Below are 6894 nucleotides of genomic sequence, written 5' to 3'. Positions count from 1 at the left end.
TATAAAGGGTGTAGTAGAAAGTAGTGCACTATAAAGGGTGTAATAGAAAGTAGTGCACTATAAAGGGTGTAGTAGAAAGTAGTGCACTATAAAGGGTATAGGAGAAAGTAGTGCACTATAAAGGGTGTAGTAGAAAGTAGTGCACTATAAAGGGTGTAGTAGAAAGTAGTGCACTATAAAGGGTGTAGGAGAAAGTAGTGCACTATAAAGGGTGTGAAATAAAACTTGATTTGATGGTGGCATCGAGACATGTTTATTGGGAGGGAACTTAATGTGGCTGAGGTTGGCACACAGGACAGAGTAAAACAGAACAGAGTTAAGGTTGGAGCGAAACAAAGGCAGGTTAAGGCGTGGTGGTGCCAGGTTAGGGCGTTAGTAGTACCGCCTGCAGCGGTAGTATAGGGGTCAGGTTAGGGCGTTAGTAGTACCACCTGCAGCGGTAGTATAGGGGCCAGGTTAGGGCATTAGTAGTACCACCTGCAGCGGTAGTATAGGGGCCAGGTTAGGGCGTTAGTAGTACCGCCTGCAGCGGTAGTATAGGGGCCAGGTTAGGGCGTTAGTAGTACCGCCTGCAGCGGTAGTAGAGGGGCCAGGTTAGGGCGTTAGTAGTACCACCTGCAGCGGTAGTATAGGGGTCAGGTTAGGGCGTTAGTAGTACCACCTGCAGCGGTAGTATAGGGGTCAGGTTAGGGCGTTAGTAGTACCGCCTGCAGCGGTAGTATAGGGGCCATGTTAGGGCGTTAGTAGTACCACCTGCAGCGGTAGTATAGGGACCAGGTTAGGGCGTTAGTAGTACCACCTGCAGCGGTAGTATAGGGGCCAGGTTAGGGCGTTAGTAGTACCACCTGCAGCGGTAGTATAGGGGCCAGGTTAGGGCGTTAGTAGTACCACCTGCAGCGGTAGTATAGGGGCCACGTTAGGGCGTTAGTAGTACCACCTGCAGCGGTAGTATAGGGGCCAGGTTAGGGCGTTAGTAGTACCACCTGCAGCGGTAGTATAGGGGCCAGGTTAGGGCGTTTGTAGTACCGCCTGCAGCGGTAGTATAGGGGCCAGGTTAGGGCGTTAGTAGTACCGCCTGCAGCGGTAGTATAGGGGCCAGGTTAGGGCGTTAGTAGTACCGCCTGCAGCGGTAGTATAGGGGCCAGGTTAGGGCGTTAGTAGTACCGCCTGCAGCGGTAGTATAGGGGTCAGGTTAGGGCGTTAGTAGTACCGCCTGCAGCGGTAGTATAGGGGCCAGGTTAGGGCGTTAGTAGTACCGCCTGCAGCGGTAGTAGAGGGGCCAAGTTAGGGCGTTAGTAGTACCGCCTGCAGCGGTAGTATAGGGGCCAGGTTAGGGCGTTAGTAGTACCGCCTGCAGCGGTAGTATAGGGGCCAGGTTAGGGCGTTAGTAGTACCGCCTGCAGCGGTAGTATAGGGGCCAGGTTAGGGCGTTAGTAGTACCGCCTGCAATGGTAGTATAGGGGCCAGGTTAGGGCGTTAGTAGTACCAACTGCAGCGGTAGTATAGGGGCCAGGTTAGGGCGTTAGTAGTACCACCTGCAGCGGTAGTATAGGGGCCAGGTTAGGGCGTTAGTAGTACCACCTGCAGCGGTAGTATAGGGGCCAGGTTAGGGCGTTAGTAGTACCACCTGCAGCGGTAGTATAGGGGCCAGGTTAGGGCGTTAGTAGTACCACCTGCAGCGGTAGTATAGGGGCCACGTTAGGGCGTTAGTAGTACCACCTGCAGCGGTAGTATAGGGGCCAGGTTAGGGCGTTAGTAGTACCGCCTGCAGCGGTAGTATAGGGGCCAGGTTAGGGCGTTAGTAGTACCACCTGCAGCGGTAGTATAGGGGCCAGGTTAGGGCTTAAGTAGTACCGCCTGCAGCGGTAGTATAGGGGCCAGGTTAGGGCGTTAGTAGTACCACCTGCAGCGGTAGTATAGGGGCCAGGTTAGGGCGTTAGTAGTACCACCTGCAGCGGTAGTATAGGGGCCAGGTTAGGGCGTTAGTAGTACCACCTGCAGCGGTAGTAGAGGGGCCAGGTTAGGGCGTTAGTAGTACCACCTGCAGCGGTAGTATAGGGGCCAGGTTATGGCGTTAGTAGTACCACCTGCAGCGGTAGTAGAGGGGCCAGGTTAGGGCGTTAGTAGTACCACCTGCAGCGGTAGTATAGGGGTCAGGTTAGGGCGTTAGTAGTACCACGTGCAGCGGTAGTAGAGGGGCCAGGTTAGGGCGTTAGTAGTACCACCTGCAGCGGTAGTATAGGGGTCAGGTTAGGGCGTTAGTAGTACCACCTGCAGCGGTAGTATAGGGGCCAGGTTAGGGCGGAGTTCATGTATTCAACCTGGGTCATTGTCATTAGGCACCGAACAGAAGAAAACAGACTGAAACAGGGAGGGTCTAAGATTAACTCGTCCAATAAGAAACACTAGTTTTTGTTGCAAGACGTTTACAGTGCACTAATGTATACAACCCAGGTCAGGGCAGAGATATTGTGGCTTACTGGTACGACATATTTGTTTATTAGGATTCCCATTAGCTTTTGTAAAGGCAGCAGCGACTCTTCCTGGGGTCCACATAAACACAAAATATGACAAGTAACAAAACACGGGTACCCTAACTAGGTTTTCATCCAATTGGCAACAGATGTTCATGCTAATATTCTAAAATCCGCAATAAAACAATATGCACATTTTTCCACCAAAGATGTGTTTCTATCAAATTGACTTCTTGCCGATATAAGGCTGTGCGTAATGACGTAGTACACATAAAAATACCTTTGGCAGGTAAATTCCCATGTACATATGTAACAGTACAGCTTCCGTCCCTCTTCTCACTCCAACCTGGGCTTGAACCAGGGACCCTCTGCACACATCAACAACTGACACCCTCGAAGCTTTGTTAGCCATCGTGCCACAAAAGCCACGGCCCATGCAGAGCAAGGGGAACTACTTCAGGTCTCAGAGCGAGTGACGTCACCCGATTGAAACGCTATTGGCGCGCACCACTGCTAACTAATTAGCCATTTCACATCGGTTACATTTTCAAGTTAAATTAGTTTCCATCGCGTTTGTAACTCTACTTATATAGGCACGTGAGTCTACATTATGACATTATTATGGACAAAAGAGCGAGATTATTTTGTCAAGCGGCAGCTAAACATCCATCATGTCACCAGAATAAAACCCTCAATATTTATTGGAAAGGAACAGCTCATCACCGTGCTCTTTCACCACCCTGTAATCGGTAGACAAAAAAAACCCGGCATGATTTCCGAGTCATAACGTGACTCCCAAGTTTACTTCGATATGATGGTTATTATATCAATATTTGCCCATAAATGCTTTTCCACCGCCATTTCTCGCATAATTAATTTTAATAACACAAAAAGACCTTGTCTAGCGTATTTTCTTTTGTCGACATTTTGGAAAGTTGGAAATGTTTCCATCAGGTCATGACATTTTTTTTATCCGACATGTAGGCCTACTTTATTTACTCCCATAAAAAGGTTGGATGGAAACGTGGTTAGTAACCAGGTTCGGGGCGGCAGGTAGCCTAGTGGTTAGTAACCAGGTCCGGGACGGCAGGTAGCCTAGTGGTTAGTAACCAGGTTCGGGGACGGCAGGTAGCCTAGTGGTTAGTAACCAGGTTCGGGACGGCAGGTAGCCTAGTGGTTAGTAACCAGGTCCGGGACGGCAGGTAGCCTAGTGGTTAGTAACCAGGTTCGGGGCGGCAGGTAGCCTAGTGGTTAGTGACCAGGTCCGGGACGGCAGGTAGCCTAGTGGTTAGTGACCAGGTTCGGGGCGGCAGGTAGCCTAGTGGTTAGTGACCAGGTTAGGGGCGACAGGTAGCCTAGTGGTTAGTGACCAGGTTCGGGGGGGGGGGGCAGATAGCCTAGTGGTTAGTAACCAGGTAAGGGGGGGCCAGGTAGCCTAGTGGTTAGTAACCAGGTTAGGGGCGACAGGTTGCCTAGGGGTTAGTAACCAGGTTCGGGGTCGGCAGATAGCCTAGTGGTTAGTAACCAGGTTAGGGGCGACAGGTTGCCTAGGGGTTAGTAACCAGGTTCGGGGACGGCAGGTAGCCTAGTGGTTAGTAACCAGGTTCGGGACGGCAGGTAACCTAGTGGTTAGTAACCAGGTAAGGGGGGGCAGGTAGCCTAGTGGTTAGTAACCAGGTTCGGGGGCAGCAGGTAGCCTAGTGGTTAGTAACCAGGTTAGGGGGGGCAGGTAGCCTAGTGGTTAGTGACCAGGTTCGGGACGACAGGTAGCCTAGTGGTTAGTAACCAGGTTCGGGGGGGGGGCAGGTAGCCTAGTGGTTAGTAACCAGGTTCGGGCGGCAGGTAGCCTAGTGGTTAGTAACCAGGTCCGGGACGGCAGGTAGCCTAGTGGTTAGTAACCAGGTCCGGGACGGCAGGTAGCCTAGTGGTTAGTAACCAGGTTCGGGCGGCAGGTAGCCTAGTGGTTAGTAACCAGGTCCGGGACGGCTGGTAGCCTAGTGGTTAGTAACCAGGTCCGGGACGGCAGGTAGCCTAGTGGTTGGAGCGTTGGACTAGAAACTGAAAGGTTGCTAGATTGAATCCCCGAGCTGACAAGGTATAAATCTGTTGTTCTGCACCTGAACAAGGCAGTTAACCCACTGTTCCTAGGCTGTCATTGAAAATAAGAATTAGTTCTTAATTTACTTGCCTAGTTAAAATGAGAAAAAAAAGTAACGATTGAATGTCTCAACCAGGCTGATGGAAACAGGAAATGCCGGTAGTTTTATAAATGCCTAGAGACAATATGTTCGTTTGACATTAATTCAAATTAATTATAGATAAATTACAGCGGAAACGCCTTTATGGGCAAATATTGATATAATAACCATCATATCGAAGTAAACTTGGGAGTCACACGATGACATGTTGTGTGGTCCTCCCGCTACGACTCACCGTCAAAAGCATGCAGTTTATTAGTATACAGATGAAATAAATGATAAACTTCACAGGGTGGTGAAAGAGTAAAGGAGATGAGATTGATCCTCTTTTCCAATAAATATAGAGGGTCTTATTCTGGTGACGTGATGATCGATGATTGGCTGCCGTTTGACAAATAAAATAATATCACTTTTATCCATAACAATGTCATCATGTATGTAGACTACCCGCACTGTATGTGCGAGCTGTTGACTAGAGCGCATGTCCCAATACCAGAGTGAGCACACGTGCTATATAACGCAACAGTTTTTGTGACAAAACCATCAGTAGAGTTGAAAATGCGAAGGAAACCCTTGCAACTTGCATTTTTTTAAATTCGAAACATTGGAATTTAACCGCAAAAAGTTATTTGTATGTGCATTACGTCATCACCCACAACCTTTTATACGCAATGAGTTAGTTTGATGGAAACACATCTCTGGACGGGAAAATGCCTTTATTGTTTTATTTAGATTTTAAAATATTGTGACGACGCTGTCTTTATAAACGCGGAAATCGACTCTGCCGATAGCGCGCCGGACTTCGGGCTAGAAGGTCGAGGGTTCGAGACCTGCTCCCTGCCTGTTTCATTACAATATTGATCAGAAAATGTGCCAGCCATACAAATTTAAAATACGATATACCACTTTTTTTTTAAATATAATACAAACAATACAACAATTTGTGTCCCATCACAGTCACCACCATTTCAGGAGATGTGGTTGTATGTTTTTTTCTTGGTGATTTTACTGTTTTCTAGAGTAGTGGGAGATGAAAGACTTCTATTCCCTGTATAATACTGGGCTTTGTTGCGAATTCATTTTGGAATTGGGGACTGTGAAGAGACCCCTGGTGGCATGTCTTGTGGGGTATGTATGGGTGTCTGAAAATGTATGCTATTTGATTATGCAGAAATCTGGAATTTTCATTCCAGTAATATTTCTCATGGAAAGTAGAAGAGAAGTAGTTCATCTCGTCAACCCGTCAAAAAGGAAAGACTGACATGCATGTAGTTGGACTGGTGAGATGAATTGAAAACACTCCCTGCACTGCCACTTAGTGTATGGAGATGTAAGTGAAGCCTGAGGCCTTGACAATATGCAACGTATGCAAAGGGTCTGTTCTGTGTGGAGTGGTTAGACCTGAATGTTGACTGTTGGTGATGGTGTATTTTCTTTGTACTTCCACTTGAGGACAAACCAAAAGTATGTAGACACCTGCTCGTCGAACATCTCTTTTCCAAAATCATGGGCATTAATATGGAGTTGGTCCCCCTTTGCTGCTATAACAGCCTCCTCTCTTCTGGGAAGACTTTTCACTAAATGTTGGAATATTGCTGTGAGGACTTGCTTCCATTCAGCCACATGAGCATTAGTGAGGTTGGGGCACTGTTGTTGGCCGATTAGGCCTGGCTCGCAGTCTGTGTTCCAATTCTTCCCAAAGGTGTTCGATGGGGTTGAGGTCAGAGCTCGGTGCAGGCCAGTCAAGTTCTTCCACACCGATCTCAACAAAACATTTCTGTATAGACCTTGCTTTGTGCACAGGGGCATTGTCATGCTGAAACAGGAAAGGGCCATCCCTAAACTGGGGAACAACAAAGTTGGAAACACAGAATCATCTAGAATGTAATTGTATGCTGTAGCGTTAAGATTCCCCTTCACTGGAACTAAGGGGCCTGAACCATGAAAAACAGCCCCAGACCATTATTCCTCCTCCACCAAACTTTACAGCTGGCACTATGCATTGGGGCAGGTGGTTTTCTCCTGGCAACCGCCAAACCCAGATTCTTCTGTCGGACTGCCAGATGGTGAAGACTGATTCATCACTCCAGAGAATGCGTTTCCACTGCGCCAGAGTCCAATGGAGGTGAGCTTTTCAACACTCCAGCCGACGCTTGGCATTGCACATGATCTTAGGCTTGTGTGCGGCTGCTCGACCATGGAAACCCATTTCATGAAGCTCC

The sequence above is a fragment of the Salmo salar genome, chromosome 05 (assembly GCF_965601325.2).
Source record: "Salmo salar chromosome 05, fSalSal1, whole genome shotgun sequence".
NCBI lineage: Eukaryota > Metazoa > Chordata > Actinopteri > Salmoniformes > Salmonidae > Salmo > Salmo salar.
This window is presented reverse-complemented; position numbering follows the sequence as displayed.